General features: G+C 48.0%; 1 protein-coding gene across 10 annotated transcripts in view; it reads right to left on the bottom strand.

Moving 5' to 3' along the window:
* RAP1GAP2 (RAP1 GTPase activating protein 2) overlaps positions 1-17196 on the bottom strand; it is a 232661-nt gene that overhangs the window by 116887 nt on the left and 98578 nt on the right. The gene's annotated exons all lie outside the window — the stretch shown is intronic.

Raw genomic sequence — 17196 nt, 5'->3', positions numbered from 1 at the left:
GGATAACCCTGCCTTGCACACGGGACCCTGATTCCAGCAGTAGTAAGTGAAGTCTTGGTCTTCCTACAGCTTGGCCAATCTGATCAGCTCTGTGAATCCTGCAACCCTTAAGTAACAGTCTTTCTGCCTCCATTGGCCAGTCATTCTGGCCCCACAAGTCCCCTGAAACTGCTCTTGTCAACGTCACCAATGACCTTCATGTTGCTCAATTAAAGAAGACCTTTTGCCCTCATTTTCATCTCTCATCCCCTCTGCTGCCTTCCCGCAATGTTCCCTCCTCTTGGTTCACACTACAGCCCTGCTCCCCTGGTTTTCGTTCTCCCTCAGGGGGCATCAGTTCTCCTCGAGGGTTCCTCTCCCTCTAGGTGACCTCTAAGTGGTGGAGCTCCTCAAGACTCGGCCTGGATCCACCTCACACCTCTGTCTACGCTCTCCCCTTAAGCTACCCCATCCATTCCCATGGATTTAATACCACCTTTTTTTGCTGGGGGGAAAAAAAAACAAACTTTTTTTTTTATGCTGATTCTCAGCTCTAACCTTGATCTCTCCTTGGAGCTCCAAATGAGCATCTCTAATTGCATATTTGATTTTTCCACTTAGCTGTCTCATGAGTGTATCAAACTCAGCGTGTCCAAAAGAGAGCCTCCTTCACAGCTTCTCCCCAGGCTTTTCCATCTCGGAAAAATGGACCAAAACCCACCCTTTGCGCAAGTCAAGACCCATCCTTTGTCTAGTCCATGATGACTAGACATCTAGACCACCACCCTTGAATTCATGACCACCCAAACACTGTTTATTTCTTTCAGAGTACCTATCACAAGTTGCAATTATTTTACTATGTTCTTATTTACAGTCTGAATCCCTCACTAGAAGGTCCACCTTGTTCACAGATGTATCCCCAGGGCCAGAAGCAGTTCCTCACCCATGGGAGGCATTCAATAAATATGTGTGACATGAGTGAGGGGATTTAACTAGCACTTCTATGTGTAAGGGGCTCTTGGGCAAGAGAGCAAGCAATACAAAGCCCCTGCTTGAGGAGCTCCACACTCTCACTCGAGGCATCAAGGAAGGCTTCCTGGGGGGAGATGGCATCCAAGGAAAGTTACTGGAGGGGAAGAGCCTGAGCAACAGAAGAGGGGCAATGCAGGGAAGTTAATCAACCAGACTGGCTCTGGACCACCATGTTGATGTCAAATGATCCCTGCTCCAGGAATGACCCTACCCTACCTACATGCCCTGGGAGGTGCCCCAAGAAGCCACTGGTACAGCTCCAGCTAAGAGGAGCCTGGCATACCTTGCCAACGCATGCAAGATGGAGTGGGTCTGCCCACCTCCTCCACTTCCCCGCCAGTTGCTAGGACTCCCACTGTACCTCTGTAGGAAATGAGACTGCCAGGGAACAAGCCACATGATACGCAACATCCCCCGTGTGTTGTAGTTATTGTCGTTGTTAGCTGCTGTCATCCGGCCCTAGCCCCCAACTCATGGTGACCCCATGCACAACAGAATGAAACACTGCCAGTCCTGCACTAATCCCATGATTGGTTGGGAATCGGACTGTTGTGATCCGTACAGTTTTTTATTGACTGATTTCCAGAAGTTGATCGGCAGGCCTTTCTTCCTAATCTCTGTTAGTCTGGAAGCTCCACTGAAACCTGTTCAGCATCATAGCAATACTCAAGCCTCCACTGACAGTCAGGTGGTGGCTACACTTGAGGTGTATCAGCCAGGACTTGAACCTGAGTCTCCCACATGGAAGGCAAGAATTCTACCATTGAAACACCAATGCCCACATTCTTCAGGATTAAACCAACTTAACAAGTTATCTTTAGCTCAACCAAGACTAGCCCACGAAGTGCCTTTGTATGAATTAGAAAAAGGCACCCCTCTGGGTATACCGCTCCTCTGGACAGATGCAGGCCCTCACAGGGCCCACAGCCTGGCCAGCCACTCCACTAGTGGCCGCTGTGCAGGGACAAACCGCGCCCCATGCCCCGCCCCCCACCCACAGCGACCCCAGGAGCCCTTTGCAGTTGGAGGCAGTGGGGGATCTGGACGAACCACTCCGGGATCCCCATACTGAGGTTTGGGGCTTCAGGTTCCATCAGCCCAGCCCCTGCCTTCAAGCTCCATCCAATTGAGGCATCCAGACCAGCCCCAGGGTGTCTCAGGAGTCCTGCCTGCGGCTGTGGCTCACCCACCCACTCCCTGTCCCTCGCAACAGAGGACGGCCAATTCCCAGAAGAGACCATCTGGGTCTTGGTACAGCGCCGACCCCACTCACTGACTGGGCAGAATTGAGATTGTCAGTGGGCTGCAAGGCCCTGACAGTGTTTGCCCGTCTGATGAGATTGAGTTTTAAACATGTGTGTCTGTTTACTCTCCCTGCCAGAGCTGCCCGTAGCCAGGCAACACTATCTGACCGGGGGGACCAGGAGGGGGACTTTCCGTACCAGGCAGGTCACCTGGGGAGGGTTATCTAAGCGTGGCTAATCTGAATATAACAAACAGCCTCCCTCCTCACCCGCGTCTTCCTACCCTCACCCCCACATGACCCCAAATCCATATGTTCTCCACTCTGTCAGGAAGAAGCAGAGGGTGGTCCTTGGAACGGAAGTGGCACTATCAAAATAGGGCAGAATCAGATCGCCAGGTTAGGTGTCATTATCGACCTGAGGGGGCATCTGTGCTATTTCCCAGCCGGCCAAACTAAGAGCCAGCAGGCTGAAATTGAAGCAAAAAAGATTCAGGTTAGATGCAAGGAAGATTACAGTGTGCAGCTGAAGGCAGCCAATGGTACCTTCTTTCCAGAAAAGATTTGCTGTTGTTAATTTCTGTCAAGTTGGCTCCAACTAACAGAGCCTTTATGATTGGACAACGTCAAACTGAAGCTGGGCAAAGCTTACCTTAAGCCTTTATTTTTTTTTCTCAGTGAGTGGTTACCTTTCCACCTGGATGGGGGATCAAAAATTTGCAGACTAAAGGTAACAAAATCAAGTCACCGCTCAGCTCTAGACTGACCACATGAGTGTTGTATGGCCATCTTTCCTCTGTGGAGAAGCTTAGAGACATAAAACAGGTCTACCTTTCAAGTCCCATAGGCATGTGATCCGGGAGATGACACCTGTCATATAATCAGCCAAAGCAATGAAAACAAGCAGGTGGAGAATCAGTCACAGAACCACGGAATCCCACAGGAGGAAGACCTACTGTGTGTCAGGCCCTCCAGGGCTTCTTCTAGGAAGCAGGATAAGAAACCCACATCTGAACAAAGCTCAGTCTCTTCCCACTGAACTGTGAACTGGTCTGACCTCATGAAAGACAGAATAATGGCCCTCCCTGAATCCCTGGTAGCGTAGTGGTTAAGAGCTATGGCTGCTAATGAAAAGGTCAGCAGTTTGAATCCACCAGGTACTCCTTGGAAACCCTATGAGGCCTTTCTCCTCTGTCCTACAGGGTCACTATGAGTCGAAATCAACTTGACGGCAAGGGGTTTCGGTTTGGACACTGGAGGGAAGGACTCTAGAAAGAGCAACCAGTCATTTTGCAAAGGTCTTAAACATTTAAACATCACGTTGGCCAAACAAAGCATATCTGAGGACAAATTTGGCCCCGTTTGTGACCCCTGATACAGGAAACCCAACTTTTCCACCTTATCTCTCTCATCGCCTCATCTTCCTTCTCCTTCCTCAGCCAGCCTCTCCTTCCCTTCTTCCACCTTCTTTGCCTCCTGCCTTGCCTCTTCCTCCCCTCCCTACCTCTGATTTTCTTTCTCCCAAATTCCTCCTGTACAACAGATGATCCCGCCCAGCCATCCACCCGCCACTTCTGGCTTCCCTTTTAAAGGCAACCAGCCATCCTCTTAACATCCGACATTTCAGACACTCCTCAGTCCTGCTGTCAAACCTAAGTAGTTCAGCCCACATCTTTTGCTAACAAACCGACTCACTGCTGCCATTGGCTCAGACTGAGATCAGATCACCTCGATTTCCATGTGGAACTGACATCAAGCTTTGAACACACTCTTCCTATAGGTGGAGAATTAACAATGCAGACCCTTGCCAACCCAGCCTCCCATTCAGAGCTCAGCAATTCCTCTCAAAAGGAGTGTGCCCTCACTCTCAGAAAGGAGGGGTTCGCACACTGCACCACCTCCCCTAGTGTCAAAAGGGGAACCCCAAACCACTGGTTCTCACATCTCAAAGCAGGGAGCTGACAAATTCTATCTAAAGTTGAAATAATTTAGTTATGTAGTATAAAAAAAGAGTAATGTCTCCGCCCTTAAAGGTTTGTTGTTTTGTTTGTTTTTTTATTTTTTGGTTTTTTATTTCATCTTTAAAAAGAGGGTGGAAATCCTGGTGGCGCAGTGGTTAAGAGCTACGGCTGCTAACTAAAAGGTCAGCAGTTTGAATCCACCAGACGCCCCTTGGAAATCCTATGGGACAGTTCTACTCCATCCTATAGGGTCGCTATGAGTCAGAATCAACTCGGCGGCAACAGGTTTGGTTTTGGTTTTGGATGAAAAGGAAGCATTTATCTAAATTTCAGTAATTCCTTTTGAGCCACTTGGTTTTTTTTCCTTCATTGGTTAAGTGCAAGTAAAATTAAACTCTTTTTTTACAAAAGTGCACAAGCGGTGTGACCCCATTTATCTATCCTTCCACCTCTGTGCATGCTGCCAAGACATCCAGATGCTTAGCAAGCAGTAAGAACGGAATTTCTGGATGGTAGGACTTGGGGTTTGTTTGCGTTTTTACTTTCTTTGCACTTTACAATTGCTTAAATCTTCTGAAATAACCCTATATCATTTTACTTAAAAATAGTAATTGTTTCGCTGTTTACTTGCCAAAGAAAAAAGTTTTATAAAAATGCTGCCAAAAAAAATACTGGGTTTTCCTGTTCAACGCCACTTTCTCGAGGCTGGCTCAATCAGTGAGGATTCAGAAATCACCTACTATGAGTGTTTACTAAGTACCAGCCACTAGGTATTTACGAAGCATCTACTGTGGGCCCTTGCACACCGGCCTCTGTGGCATGGGAGGACACGCCCTGCCCCGTCAGGACACAGAGCTGAAGCTGCATTGGGCCGGTTCCTCCTAGCCCTGCCCCTGTGCCCTCCCCCAGCACACACACCTTCCTGCTCTCACACTTAAATGACTCCCAACCACGCAGGGGGGAACAGGTGCTGGCAGAGCTCCTGGGCCTCAGCAAGCTCCCAGCAGGAGCCCCTGGGAGAGGCCAGGCACATCCTAAGTGGATTGATTGGTGGCCCCCCAAAAGATATGTCCACATCCCAAAACCTGTGAACGTGACCTTCTTTTGAAAAACCAAATACCAAACCCATTGCCATCAAGTCGATTCCAACTCGTAGTGACCCTGCAGGACAGAGTAGAACGCCCCATAGAATTTCCAAGGAGCGCTTGGTGGATTTGAACTGCTGGCCTTTTGGTTAGCAGCCATGAGCACTTAACCATCACGCCACCAGGTTTCCAATTTTGAAAAAGGGTCCTTGGCAAGTGTAATTAAGTAAGGATCTCCAGAAGAGATCATCCTGGATTGCCCAAAAAAAACCAACTGCCCATCGAGTAGATTCCAACTCATGGCGACCCCACAGGGCTTCCAAGGCTGCAAATCTCTATGGAAGTAGACCGCCACATCTTTCTCCCGCAGAGTGGCTGGTAGTTTCAAACTGCCAACCTTTCAGTTAGCAGTCGAACACTTTAACCACTGCGCCACAAGGGCTTCTTATGGATTACCCACTAAAAAACCAAAACTGCTGCCATCGAGTCAATTCTGATTCATAGCAACCCTATATAGGAGGGCCTTAAATCCAATGACAAAAAATAAAAATACGAACCGTTGCCACTGAGTGGATTCCAGGGCTTCAGGGAACCAGCTCGGTCCAGGTCGAACCCCTGCTGAGAATTTGCATTTCCACCCCAGAGATACAGAATCAGATTCTGCATTTTAAGAATCCCCAGGGGATTCTTAGGTATAATAAATTTTGAGAACCACTGCTCTACTCCTTATTCTCAGAATTGGTCCCTAACCAGCAGCATTAGCATTGCCTGGGAACTTGTTGGAGCTCTGGTGGTCCAGTGGTTAAAAGCCCAGCTGCTAACCAAAAGGTCGGCAATTCAAATCTACCAGTCGATCCCTGGAAACCCTATGGGGCAGTTCTACTCGCCCTATAGTGACGCTATGAATTGGAATTGATCTCAACAGGTTTGGGTTTTTTGGTTTGAGAACTTGTTAAAAATACAAATTCTCAACAGGGATTCGCGTCAGAAGGAACCAGTCTAAAGCCTTGGCAGATTCCGACTCATGGCAGCCCCATGTGTTACAGAGTTGAACTGTGCTCCATAGGATTTTCAGTAGCTGATTTTCCAGGAGTAAATTGCCAGGCTTTCTTTCAAGGTGCCTCTGGGTGGGTCCAAATTGCCAACCTTTTAGTTAGTAGCCAAGCACTTAACCTTATAAGAGATACACAGGGAGAAGGATAAAAAGGCTCTGTGAAGCCAAGGCAGACAAGAGATTGGAATGATGTAGCCACAGGCCAAGGCACAATGGGAGATACCAGAAACTGCAAGAGGGAATGAAAAATTCTCCCCTAGAGCCTTTAGAGAGACCCTGGCCCTGCCGAGACCTTGATTTCAGACTTCTAGCCTCCAGAACTGTGAGAGAACAAATTTCTGTTGTTTCAAGCCACTGGATTTGTAGTAATTTGTTACAGCACCTCTTGGAAATTAATATACACCCAAGGACTGAAACTCTATCTCCACACTCAGACAAGAGAAGGGAGTCTGCTGGGGATCCAGGAGTAAAAGGCCAATGGGAGGGAGACAGACAGGGGTGCCTAATGGAGGCTCAGAACCATGCAGGCAATGTCCCTTCAGAAATAAGCACAGAGCCCATTGTCCCTGGGGCCCAGACACACTGGGCTTGAATGTCAGGTAAATGACAAGTACGAGTCTGGGTGTAGCGTGTGGGCACAGAACCTTCCAGAACCCCAATCCTGAGCTCGTCTCAGTGAGGAAGTATCTATGGTAGCTGGAAGAGAAAAGTGGGGTTATAAATTAAACTGCCCTCATCAGTCAACTAGCATTTAGCTTATTAACTGTGGTAATACAGACTGATACATGATACCCACAGATGCCTGGCCCTTGTGAAGCCCTTGCCCCTATTCTTCCTTTAATCCTCCCAGGGGTGGGCTATGTTCTACAAATAAAGGACCTGAGGCTCACAGATTATTGAACTACACGATGTCACATCGTTGGTTACTAAACCCCAGGACTAAAACCCAGGGCCCTGTGCTCCATGCCCAGCACAATCCAGCTGGAAGGGTAGGACCCGAAATAAGCAGACATATTGCAGAACCAGGTGCAAAGATCCGGGGTTGGACAGCTGGTCAGGCCTTCAAAGGCAAGTGGCATGGCTGGGGCTAGAGTAGCCTGGGATGGGAAGGTCCCCAGGAAGACGCCCTGAATGCCAAGTACTCGATCAGGCTCTCCTGAAGACAAGGGAGGTGGGTCTGAGCTCAGCTTCCACTGAGAGGCAGAAGGAAGAGGGAGCATCACAAGAAAAAGGGAGAGAATCCTGAGGCAAGAGGGGCCTGGCAGTTTAGCAACTACTCCAGTCAGCCAGGAGGCCCTGGCTGGCACAAACGGTTAATGCTCTTGGGTGTTAACCAAAAGGTTAGAGGTTCAAGTCCACCCAGAGGTACCTAGAAAGAAAGGCCTAACGATCTACTTCTGAAAAACCAGCCACTGAAAACCCTATGGAGCACAGTTCTACTCTGGCACACGTGAAGTCACCATGAGTCAGGGTCAACTCAATGGCAACTGATTTGGGTTTGTTTTTTGTTTTTTTCCATTTCCAGTAAGCCTGGGCCTTCTAGACAACAGGGATTCTCAAGCTGACAAGGTGTCTTTAGCCCAGTTTGGCCTCCCTTGGCTTTTAGGCCCTACCTCCTGCCTTCCAATGTTCTTCACAAGGTCAGTGTGTGTCCTATGAATACAGACTCATTTAAAAGTAGCCAAAGGCAAAAGGAATTAGGAAGGAAATTTCTGATGGGGACAAATCATAAAATACACTCCAAGGCCAACCTGGGATCTCTGCACAGCTCTGAATTATCCACCTCCAAAGACCTCTAAGGCAAGACCCTGGCCTTGCAGGTTCTTTCTATAGACACGGGGACCACTGGCCTATGCCCCCTGATTACCTCTTGGAACAATCCAGAAGATTTGCTCCTTCCCTGAAGACCTCCCTCCTCCAGGTCTTTCTTAGTTTGCTGGGCTAGATCCTTGTTCAGTTTGCTGGGCTAGATTCTTGTTCGCGGCTTTGTCCAATACTCTCGTTATCATCCACATTTATCAGGCAGGATTTCAAATCTGATACAAAAGGCTCAGGTGGGGCGACTCATGCAAAACGCAATTTCAATTCTAGTCCATTCGACATGGAGAGGCCCCTCAGCCATGGGCAACTGGCCAGGCAGGAAATCAGGGAGTCCTGAGGAAAACTATACTAACCACAGAAAAAGCAGTGTACTCCTTCCAGGCCTTCCCTCTAAGCTTCGCTATTCTCTGTATGTTCCAGAAACAAAGTTTTTTTGGAGGAATAACAATGACTAACATTTATGTAGCACATACTACAGACCTCTGTTCTAAGTGATAGATGTACATTATCTCAATCCCATGAACATCATATGGGAATACCAGGGGCCCAAGGCTACAAGGGAACAGGCAAGAGCCCTTACGTGTTGGTGGCTCCCATGGCCCTAGAGAAAAGCCCTGTCTGTATGCTTCTCAAGGGCGAGACTGCATCCTAATGATAATATTATCATTGATAATATTATTTATCATTATAATTCATTTTAATTGATATAATTATTAATTAATGTTATAATCAATAACGTTAATGATGATTATCATAACCAATTATTGAGCACCTATAATCCACCAGGCGCTCCTTGGAAACTCTATGGTGCAGTTCTATTCTGTCCTATAGGGTTGCTGTGAGTTGCAAACAACGCGACGGCAGTGGGTTTGGCTTTTTGGTTTATAGTATGTGTTGGGGACTCCATTAGCTGCTTTACAGATTACCTCATTACTCCTCATATCCACTCCTCCTCCTCCTCATATCCACTCCTCCGTTATCCCTATTATACAGGTGAAGAAATGAAAAGTCAGGGAGATCCAGTAACTCGCTGAAATGAATTACACAAAGCAGTTTGGAGCAGTTGTTAAGACAGCACAGGCTTCAGAACCACACGGACACTCTCGAATCCAAATCCTGGCTTTGCCACTAACCAGCTGTGGGCCTTGAGCAAATAACTTCTGACAATTTCAAATCAGAGATGCCAGAGTGATTCATCTCAAATGTCAACTCCAAATGATTGGCAGTGGTAGCCCATTGCGATTTGCTGGCGAGGAGTCTGAGCCCATGTCTCAGCTCACGGGAATGAGGGCCATGATCAATTACTAATCACATCCATGGGGGCAGAGGGTAGACTGATAGCACAAATGTCACGTATTTGCCATCCCTGATCTAGCAAAGCATCATGACTTGTAGAGACAACTATACAAATATGTGGTGTACTTACACAGTCAACTGATTTGCGTATGTGGCAAAACATATATAACATAAAATTTGCCATTTTGCCATTTTTAAGTGTACAATTCAGTGACATTAATTACATTCACTGTATTATGCAACCATCACCAATATCTCTTTCCAAAAGGCCAGTTTATTTTCCTTTGGGGAAAGGAGGATCCTTTCAACAAAAGGTGCTGGAACATGAGAGTAAATGAACATAAACGTCTACATCACACCATACACAAAAAATAAATCGAGATGGAACTTAGACCTGTAGCTAAAACCATAGGTTTTTAGAAGCTATAGTTTTAAAGCTTCTAGAAGAAAATCTTTGTGACTTCCTAGGACACAGAAAGCTATAAACACAGAAGAGAAAAACCCATAAATTAGAATTCATCAAAATTAAAACTTCTGTTCATCAAAGACATCTAAGAAAAGGAATAAACTTCTATCCAGAATATATAAAAGATAACTATAAGAAGGCAAACAATCCAGTTTGTAAAAAGGGGGAAGGGTAAAAGGGAGTTATAAGAATGGTCAATAAGCATAAGAAAAGGGTTCAACATCATCGGTCATCAGAAATATGCAAATTAAAACCATAATGAGATACCATGACACACCCATGAGACTGAGTAAAATTTAAAAGGCAAAGAGTTTGGCAGCTTCAAATAATATTAAACATTCACCTCCCCTTTGACCTAACAATTCCACCTTTAGGTATTTATGGATGAGGTGAGGAAGCATTTATGGAAGATAAAAATTTGGAGCGAGTGGTTGAGATGGACTAGGAAGGAACACAAAGGAATTTCGTGGGGTGGTAGAAGTGTCCCATATCTTCATAAGGGTACTGGTCATACAAGTGTATCCCTGAGCAAAAGTATATAGCTGTGATTAATGTATTTCAATGCATGCAAAAATTTTTTTTAATCCAGTTACACCCAAAATAACTTGCAAGAACTGTAAACTAGTTGGCCTCCAAACAAAATCAGGAAAAAAATACCTATGTGCAGATGTGTACACATGAGGTGGGTTCACACAAGCAGGTGCACATGTGAACGCACCTATGTTCTTGGAGCCTTAAAGGAGCATTCTCACCCTCAGTATCCAAATAAGTCCTTTCTTGTGTCTGACTTAAATCCAACATGCTCTGCCTTAGGCTCCCATGACCATATAAAACCAAAAACCAAGCCCATTGCCATCGAGTCGATTCTGCTTCATAGTGACCCTACAGGACAGAGTAGAACTGCCCCATTGAGTTTCCAAGGAGCACCTGGTGGATTTGAACTGCCGACCTTCTTGTTAGCAGTCATAGCACTTAAGCCCCTGTCCATAAAAAAAAGGTCTATATAAATCAAAGGGCTGCTGGGAAGAATGGCTCCTGAGGAGATGGCATCTGTCACAGCTAAGTCTGTGGATATAAAAAAAAAAAAAAATTTTATTATTTTTTTTTTTTTTGTGGATATAGGTGACATAAATGGGGCCTGTGCAGAGACCACAGATGACTCACCCAGTGCACACAGAGCCTCAACAAGAGAACCAGCTGATGTGATAAAAAGAAAAAAACAGTTACCATTGAGTCAATTCTGACTCATGGTGACCCCACGTGTGTCAGAGTAGAAGTATGCTCCATAGGGTTTCCAATGGCTGATTTTTTGAAGGGAGACCACCAGGCCTTTCCTCCAAGGTACCTCTGGGTGGACGGAAACTTCCAACCTTTAAGCTAGCAGCCAAACATGCTGATGGTTTGCACCACCCAGGGACTCCAGTGGATTAAAAAAAAAAAACCCACTGCCATCGAGTCGATTCCGACTCATAGTGACAGAGTAGAACTGCCCCACAGAGTTTCCAAGGTGCACCTGGTAGATTCAAACTGCCGACCTCTTGGTTAGCAGCCGTAGCACTTAAACACTACGCCACCAGGGTTTCCACTGGATAATAAAAGGGAGGAACAAATATTTGCCCTAACTCTCACATCCACCTCTAGGGCTTCTGTGAAAAGGGAAGCACCCAAACTTCCTTGCTGATGTCCTTGAGTCCTCCCTGCACCACCCAGGAAGGCTCCCAACATCCTTCCACAAATGCTTCCTCACCTCATCCATACAAAATTGATAGATCTGATAGGGGTGATATATCCTCGCTCAACCCTGACAGAGGTGGACAGTTTCTTTCCCCAGGCCCAGAACAGGAGAGAGGAGGTGGTAACCATGGGGAAAGTAGAGATGGAATCAGGCCTGGGGCAATGTTATGAACTGGAAAAGAAACCCAACCCCCAGGGAGGGAGAGTGGCCTGTGGGCAACCAGGAGCCTGGAAGGGAGGTGAGGAAGACACAGCACAGCTCTGCCCAAAGGGCATGCCCAAAAGTATGAAGACGAGAAGGCCCTCTGATGGACATGTTCTTCCCTAATATGGGAAGTCATATGTACCTGCCTAGCCCACCTGGGAGGGTCTCTGGGGGCATTAATGAGGTATGGAGAGCAAAGCACCAAAGGAGCTACACAGGAACAACACTAGCTCTTGGGGGTCCATTATCCTCTTCTGATAAAGAGGTCTCAGACTTATATGAAGAAGAAAGGAGAAGGCTGAGGAAGGTCACCTCTCAGCTGGCCAGCCCAGCCCAGGGCCTGGTGGGGATTCAGAGACAAGGTTGCTCAGATCAAGTCCAAACACATTCAACTTCAGTGAAATGCCCCATGTACCTACTGTGAGCTGGAAGGGAACCAGGAAGATTAGCCCCGGCCCTTTCATTTCAGGAAGCCCAGAGAGCTTATAGTCTAAGGTCCCAGTGGGTCTAAGGTCCCCCCTGCTTGCCATTAGAGCCCTTCCAACCCCTCACCCTTCCTCCCCACAAAGCCTTCCCACTCCCTTCTACTCGAGGAGAAGCTGCAGTAGTACTGAACTTTGTCACATGCTGAGCCATATGGTGTCTTCTGCTTGGTTAAGGCCCCTGTAGAGAACGGGTTCTTTGAGGGTCAGGGACTGTGGCCTCGGTATGACCCCACAGGGCCTGACACAATGCTGGGCACACAGTAGCCCCTCCCTAAATGTCTGTTGATCCATTTGGGCATGAACACCAGATCATGAAAAAGGCGGCCCTGAAAACAACCCACAGCATTCCAAAGGAGGCAGCCCCAGGCCCGCTCCCAGCCCACCCTGGCACCATCCAGTGTGCATTCTGGCTGGGAGCTGGGCTCTCATTCAGCCCATCTGCTACCATCTCCTTGGGTTGCTTTTTCTCAGCTTCATATTAGAAAAAAAAAATTTTTTTTAATTCCCTTGAAAAACACAAGCAACAGAGGTGGGGGAGCAAAGAACCAGGTGCAGCAGGCAAGTGGGGGCACGAGAGGTTCCCGGTTGGGCACCAACTTCTATTCCAGCAGTCCCTACAGGGGGCAGTGGAAGGAGCAACAAGAGGGGGGGGTCTGTGTCTAGGCATTTGGGGTGGGATGAAGAGGGTCTTAGAATTGAACTTATTCCACAGGAGGAACACAACTATCTTGCCTGGGACCTTGAGTGGGTCATTTCCTGTCTCTGGACCTTCAGTTAACCTATAAAGGAAATGGATTGTCCATGCCTGGCATTCCATGACTGCCAAGCTAATCAGTCAAAGGGGCATCCCACCCCATGTCTGCATTACCAAGGGAACCAGGTCAGGCACCCCAACTGCCCAGATGGTCAGAGGGTAGAGAGCAGATTTATCAGGAGGCCTGTGGAGACCCCCAGAGACCCTCAGAAAGGGTTCAGCCTTCACCCCAGGGCATTTCAGACCTCAGCTTGCAAGAATAACTCGGAGAGGTAGGAAGTATCAACAAAGTAGAGGCTGACATGCAGGTGGGAGCCCAGATCTGCAGAGTTAGCAAGACCCCCAGGGGAGACTGATGGGAAAGGAGGGGTCTTTGGTCCACAGCTTAAAGAACACATGTCTAGGGCCTTAATTTAGAAAAACATCACCCGGTGGCAGAGAGCCTGCTAGAATATAAGATTCAAACAAAGCCAGGGAGGTGAAGGATCAAGGCCTGAGCAAGCTCAGAGTCCCTGCCTCCATGGGTCTGAATTTCCCATGCAGTCAACACACTATAACCATCTATCAGACACCCACCCCAAGCCAGGACACAGTCACTGCCCTCAAGGAACTCAGTCTAGGGCAAGGGCTGGAACTTCTCAGCAACAGGAACTGTGATAGAATTTGGTTAAGTGCAATCACAACAGGAATGCTCACTCTGGGGCTGGGGCAGGCTGGTGTGGAGTAAGGACTGTGGTGTGAAATCCCACACGGGTCAGTTAGCTCTGCACAAAGAGAACAAATGTCCTGGCCACAAACTCCTAACCACAGCCACAGGCTGAGTCTTAGCCATAGAATAAGCCCAAATCACAGTTACAAAGAGACCCGAAGTCTAGGCATCCCACACACACTGGTCCCAACACCAACCACAGAAGGGCCCAACCGCAATCTCTAAATCCCTGGGGTAACCCCCATATCTTGGGGCTCTGGGCAGTAAAGTCACTGGCTGGGACGTTCCTGAGCTGAGTCCAAACAGCAGGACACAGTGTTTGAGGGATGGACGGGGAGAGTCCATAGTGGGTCAATGAGGTTGCTCTGCTCTGGGCCTGCCTGGGACTCCGCCCAGGCCAGCCTGAGCCTCTGACAGCGCTCTGGACCCTGTGACCCCCCAGAACAAAGCAGGGTCAAGCACTCAAAGGATGTCTATAAATATTTTTGAATGAATAAATATGTTAACTCACAATCCCTCACTGTGGCCTGGGTTTCCTGATCTCCACTCTCTCCAGCTTCTCCTCATGCCCCACTGACTCCTTCCTTCCAGCTCTTCCATGCACTCGCATCTCCCCAGCTCAAAAGCAACACCTACACCTGACTTTCGCCATCTCCACTCACTCCACAGGGCACTACAGTCTGCTGTCCACCTCCCAGCCCTCCCCTGAGCTGTGCTCATCTACGTCAGCAGCACCGCCAGGCCACTACAGCCAGGGGCCACGGTGCACTGCCACAGCACTTGGCCTCTCTGCAGCATGTGACACTTTGTGCAATATCCCTTCCCTCCATGTCCAGGTCCAGCCTCCTGGGCAGAGACCCAGGACCAGCTGCACACGGGAGTCCCTTTCTTCTCACTCTACCCTCGGCCTGGAGAGCTCACCACTGCCAGCTGATCACTGAGAGAATGCTTCCAGATTTGGGCCTCCAGCCCAGACCCATCTTCTGAGCCTGGCCCCAAATGCCCAGCTGCTCACGGACATCCCACTCGTGCCTCAGGCACTTCAAACTCAGCACATTGAGAATTTAGCCTCTCACCTCCCCACCCCCCACACCCCAAGTCGCCCCAACCTCAGCAAAAGGCTACATACACCATATATCCAGTTGCTCTAAACCTGGAAGCCATTCTTTGCTCCTCCCTCTCCCCCAATCCTCAAATCTCCTCAGTCTACCTCCTTGAAATCTGAGGTGCGAGTCAGGCCACCATCCTCTCCCACCTGGATTACCATGGCAGCCTCCCAATTCATCTCCCAATCTCCACTCCGCTCCATCTCAAGCATTCTCTACACAACCGCCAGGTGATCTTCAAAAACCTCATCCTCTGACTCCTCTGATGAAAATCAGTGACTTCAGTGTGCTTTGTTAGGATAAACACCAAAATCTTTTGGCAAAACATGGCATTGTCTGCTTGTTCTGGTCTCTGCCTATATGCCCAGCCTCTCTGTCCCTAACCCTGGATGCTCTAGCCATTCTGATCTTCTTCCATGTCCTCTATTGTATGCTTCTCTTTCCTGCCTCGGGCCATTTGTATGTGCCCAGAGCAGTGCTTCTCAAGCTTAATGTGCAAATTCATAAATTGGACATCTTGGTAAAATGCAGATTCTGATTCAGGAAGTCTGGGATAGGGCCTAAGATTTTGCATTTCTAGAATGCTCCAAATGGTGCCAAGGATGAGCCAAAAGATGCCAGTGTTGGTGCCTTAGCCTCACTTTGAGTTACAAGGATCTAGAACATTCTTACCCTAACTCCACCTTCGCCTCACTAATTCCCATTCAACTCTCAGGGTTCAGCTTAGACTCCTTTTCCTCAAAGAAGCCCTACCTGACCCTCCCCAGGACTAGGTTAAACCAGAAAACCCACTGCCGTCAAGTCGATTCCGACTCGTAGCAACCCTATAGGACAGACTAGAACTGCCCCATAGAGTTTCCAAGGAGCACCTGGTGGATTTGAACTACCGGCCTCTTGGTTAACAGCCAGTGCACTTTAACCACTATGCCACCAGGGTTTCCTGAAGACTAAGTTAGGTACCCCTAATTTCTGTTATATTCTCCTGAGCTACCCTTGCTTCTTCTTCAGAATAGTCATCACACCTGTCTGTCCCTCATTCTTGAAATTATTTTTTCCACTTTTTCTCTCCCTAGCTAGAGTACGAGCTCCAGGAGAGCAGGAATCAAAACTGTCTTGTTCAATACTAGATCCCCAGCATCCAGCACAGGGCCTGGCACCTCGTCAGCACTTGTGGTCTTGCCCACCCCGCTCATTTCCCCTTCTATTCATAGCAACACCTCAATTTTCCTTTGAGGAACCACACCTTCCCCACTCTCAGCTCTTATGGCTTAGGTGAGTGAGCATGAGACTTAAAGCTCGTCAGTCAATGCCTTCTATCTCTCTGGTCACAGTGATTGGTTCAGGGATAGACATGTGACCTAAGCCAGGCCAATTAGCTTCATCCCTGGGATCTTTGTTAGAACTACTGCAAAAAAGATACTCTTCTTTCCACCGGGGTTACTTTTAGTAGGTAGGAGTTGCTGTCACCATCCTGCCAACACAGGGACAGAGCTTGACAAAGAATGAAACTAACACAGAAGAGAGATGGAAAGAGAGAGATTTCATGGATGCAACCATGCCTGGGGTCTAAACTTGCCACTACAAAGACAATAAATTTCCTTTTATTCTTAAGCCAAACTGAATTATGTTTCTGTCACTTGCAACCAAGAGTCCTGACTACTACGACATTCAAATAAATATTGGGCATTGAGTGAATTAAATGAGCGAGTGAGTAAATAAGTAAAGTCTACCAAGAGAACTCAGTAACTCCTCCTAGAAGACTTTTGGAGCTCTCCCTGCAAACACACATTATCCATGAGCCCAGAGACAAGCATCCCAGACCCAACTTTGCAAACCACAGGGCTGAAACTCAGAATGGTGACATGCTTCTCAGCATTACTCTGTGCAAACAAGCCAACCCCAGCACCCGGCTCAGATACCAACAATGGGGCCAGGCTGGTGAAGCTGGTCTGATTTTCAATGCCCCCTGGGGACCCCACCAGGAGGTCCTCAGTCAGCAGTCAGCCCTAAACCCATTCACTGCTGAACTCCTAATCCAACCAGGGCCGGCTCTGGATGCCATTCTCATACCACATGGCCCTGCTCCTGGAGGACATTCAGTATGGGAGGAGAGTGGGAAGATGGATAGGTTTTACCTGCATTCTCTGGGGGTATCACCTTGCAACAGGTTAGGTCAGGGAAGCGGGGGTGCAACAGGAAGCAGCAGGGAAGAGATGCCTAATTATTTCCCTGTGAGTCACACCACAGGAGAGAGATGGACACTAGC

The sequence above is a fragment of the Loxodonta africana genome, chromosome 18 (genome assembly GCF_030014295.1).
Source record: "Loxodonta africana isolate mLoxAfr1 chromosome 18, mLoxAfr1.hap2, whole genome shotgun sequence".
Lineage (NCBI taxonomy): Eukaryota > Metazoa > Chordata > Mammalia > Proboscidea > Elephantidae > Loxodonta > Loxodonta africana.
This window is presented reverse-complemented; position numbering and strand designations above follow the sequence as displayed.